We start from the raw sequence: 4,369 nt of genomic DNA, 5'->3' as shown, positions 1-4,369 counted from the left end.
CAACAAGCCAATAAATCTGTCAGCAGTGTGTGTGTGTGTGTGTGTGTGTGTGTGTGTGTGTGTGTGTGTGTGTGTGTGTGTGTGTGTGTGTGTGTGTGTGTGTGTGTGTGTGTGTGTGTGTGTGTGTGTGTGTGTGTGTGTGCGTGAGCACGTGTTAGAGCTTGGAAGTGGAGCTCTGTGAGAATCTCTTAGATAGACCATACTGCCACTAAGAACACACACACGCACACTCGCACATGCACACACACTCGCGCGCGCCCACACACAAACACGCACACACACACACACACACACACACACACACACACACACACACACACACACACACACACACACACACACACACACACACACACACACACACACGTACATACACATATTGGCATTGCGCGTGCGCACACACACACACACACACACACACACACACACACACACACACACACACACACACACACACACACACACACACACACACACACACACACACACACACGTTGCTGGAAGCATGGGAATCAGGCTATAGCATGAATGTAAGCATGCCGGAGCCATTAAACTTTGTTGCAACTGCAAGACTTCTCAGATTACTGTGTGTGTGCGTGTGCGTGGCTGCGTGCGTGAATGTGTGTGTGTGTATGTGGGTATGTACAACATGTCATCATGACAATGTGTATGAACATAACACTGATTTGAAGCGCCTATCATGTGTGTGTACCATGGTTTTGCATTAACTTGTGATCTACAATACCCTGTGACAGCTTAGGTTAGGAGTGGTTTTGGTCTGGGCATATATTCGCCCTTTTCCTTGCTTGTTTCACTGTTGTTGCCAAAAGTAAAGCTGCAGAAATGTTGACTTACCGACAGGTTAGGTTTTGGTCAGGGCTCAGCTTAGCATTGCACTTAGCAATTCGGCGTTGCCACGGCAAAAGTACTTGCCTCGTGTGAGCCTAGCCATGTGTCAAAAACGCTTTTCTGCAGCATCAACATGCAGAATGCACCAGTGTGAAATAACACGCCTTTTCATGATGCCAGTCTACGTGTGTGTGTGTGTGTGTGTGTGTGTGTGTGTGTGTGTGTGTGTGTGTGTGTGTGTGCGTGTGCGTGTGCGTGTGCGTGTGCGTGTGTGTGTGTGTGTGTGTGTGAAAAGGGGTTGCCCTAGACCAGCCTGAGGTGGATGATGTCATTACTTTTTCCCCATAGTACCTATATTTAGCCTTACCTTTTGTCAAAGGTAGCATTTGTTACAGGAGTTTCTCTTTACACAGCCTTGTATGACCCACAGTCACGTCTTGGAGCTCATGCTCTTAAATAATATTGATATATGATTTCTTTGTTTTATTTTCCTTCTTTACTTTCTGGAGTAAGCCACAGACACTTTCAACTTACTTTTAGCATATAGTGTTTGGCTTCTACGTGCATTTTGTTGTGCGATATTGACATCCTGTATAACATGCACAGTTTGTTTTTTTGTGTCCGGAGGTTCTGATTATTTCTTAATGGGCTACAACACTAGAGGTTTTATTAGTTTGTTACGTTGACCAAAACAGAACATTTCACTACATTCAAACCTCTTTTTTATCTCAGCTGACTGTGTGTGGAGTGTCTGAATGCCTTATTTGTTTCACTTTGCTTCCATTCATGGCCATGGAAACACCAGCTGACCCTCCCCATGTCTCATGGAGGTTGGCTGTCAAATTATGCAGATGTCTTTGTAAATATCTATGCCACTGATTCTAAGTCGTCGTTGTAATTGTTGTAAATATCTATGATACATGTCTAGTTATCAATGTGTCTGTATAGGCTAACGTGTTTCTGATATTTATATTCATTCCGGTCACTCAGGGGGCGCACGGTAGCACCAACTTCTGGGCCCTACACGCAAGCATCGAAACCCATTCATCCAAAGTAAACACCAGTCTCCTCATACCAGTACCCCCCTCATTCCAGTGCCTTAGTAACAGTCCCCATTTTGCCCCCATCATGCCTTTGCTCAGGGCGAGCCTGTGTGTCGATATCTGAGCAGTACAATATGAACTGCAGGGCCGCTGACAGCTTTGAAAAGGCCCGGGACAAACTCATCTGAAAGGCCCACCCTCTTGATACATACACTGAAATGGGGTTCCAGTTCTGGGTCTCCCCTTTCCCTGAGCCCAGGACAACTGACATGTGTGCCCCCCTTGTTGGCAGGCCTGATTGTCTTTTTAATTCAGGCCTCAGCGGTCTGTCTGAAGGTACTGTATGCACACTGATAGACACATGACAAGATCTTGGCTTGCTCTGTGTTTGAAGAGGGGAATAGTGTGAGGAGACGAACATTGAAAGCCTATCGCTGATGTCTGGGAAGAGTTTGGAGTGTTCGCCCTACAGGCACTCTCCATCCCCCATAGTAATCAGTTGGAGCTTGTAACAAAAGGATATGCTCACCTTGAATGACCTCATGTCCCTCTTAAGTCAATCTAAGTCACTCTTATGTCACTCCTAAGTCACCGCCATTGTTTAAGAAAAATGCATTGAAATTCTGGGATGCTTTCTCCTAAGTCCGGATTCTTTTCAGAGATGTCTCCACTTAGTATTTTTCTGGCTGCCAAATCTGCAGTGGGAATATCAAACAATATATTGACATTTCACAATGTCAGACTCTGTTCTGGCGACAGCTCATTAATCATAGGCCTATACTTGTTTAAAACCTCTATTTAACTATATTTTGGACTTTCCCCAATAACTTTTGCCAGTGTAGATGTCATGAAAATGTTTTTTTTTTTTAAATCATTGAATAATTGTCTATTGTATTGGGTATTAAAAGTTTAAACACTTTGAAACTTTATATACTACTGTAACTGTGTTAAAGTCAGCCAAGGTAATATTTGCCTACCTGGACAATTTAAAGAGCAATGATGGAATGTCTCTATTGTGGGGAATTCCAGGATGTGTTAAGTCATACAGCCCTATTCATCTCTAACCCTATGTTGAGCATGCAGGCACGCACATGCTCAATATCTCTCTTTCTCTCTCTGTCCCTGTCTCATTCTCTCTCTGTCTCAAAATAGCGCCTTGTGTACAGTCAGAGGTGAAGAGCTTGATTTTAGGCTCTGATTTTGGGGTGCCTGTAAATGTAGCATGATGGAATGTATTGATGTACCGCTGCTCGTTTTTTTTCTTTTCTTTTTTCTCTTTTATTTATTTATTTAATTTTTCTTTTTAAAATCAGCTCCTAGTGGGCCATGTGTATGTGTATTAACCACATGAATTCTGTAATAAAATCTTTTTAAAAGTCAAAGTCTCTCTCTCTCTCTCTCTCTCTCTCTCTCTGTCTTTCTGTCTCTGTCTCTCTGTCTCTGTCTCTCTCTCTCTCTCTCTCTCTCTCTCTCTCTCTCTCTGTCTCTGTCTCAGTCTCTCTCTCTCTCTCTCTCCCTCACGCTCTCTCTCTGTCTTTCTCACACACACACACCCACACACACCCACCTACACACACACACACACACACCCAGCCACACACACCCAGCCACACACACACACACACACACACACACACACACACACACACACACACACACACACACACACACACACACACACACACACACACACACACACACACACATACACACACACACACACACACACACACACACATTCAGAAAAATAGTGTTGTGTATGTTTTACGTTTAATTTCACTCTCAACGGATGATGGAGTTCAGTGAAAAAGTACTGGATCTAAATAAAATACAGTAATACTTCAATGGTTATACATACAGTACATTTAAATCTTATACAAATAAAGATCTATCTCTTGCACATTGTCCAAAAGCTGCAATTGGGTCATGACGAACATCCTAATCACCATAAGGTCATGCAGGGCACACCATGTCTGTGTGGTGGAGTTACCATGCTGAGAATCTGGCACAGTGATGTTCAAAACAAGACAACAGTCTACATGGCAGACAGCTCTCAAAGCCTGTGTGTGTCTGTGCGCCTGGGTGTGAATGTGTGTCGGGGCGTGTGTGGAACTTATGCTCCATTGGCTCAATGTCATGAGCAAGGCAGAAAATCCGAGGCCCTCTAAATTGCAATTTTCATATTGCTATACTGCATATGGTATTTGAGGCATTGTGGCCAAAAAATACAGCATAAAAACTGCAATCTTGAGTGCCTTTGGCTTCTGTCACAGATTTGAGAGTTCCTGCATCGATGAGCGCAGAGGAGAAAAGGTGAACACCCCTGAAGCATTCCAAATCCCTGTTTGTTTTCTGGCTCAATGTCATGTTTCAGTGTGTGGTTTTGCCACCTCAGTGATCTCTCTCTCTCTGTCTGTCTGTCTGTCTGTCTGTCTGTCTGTCTGTCTGTCTGTCTGTCTGTCTGTCTGTCTGTCTGT

Source organism: Engraulis encrasicolus, chromosome 12, assembly GCF_034702125.1.
Source record: "Engraulis encrasicolus isolate BLACKSEA-1 chromosome 12, IST_EnEncr_1.0, whole genome shotgun sequence".
In the NCBI taxonomy this organism is placed as follows: Eukaryota; Metazoa; Chordata; class Actinopteri; order Clupeiformes; family Engraulidae; genus Engraulis; species Engraulis encrasicolus.
Note: the sequence above shows the minus strand (reverse complement) of the source record.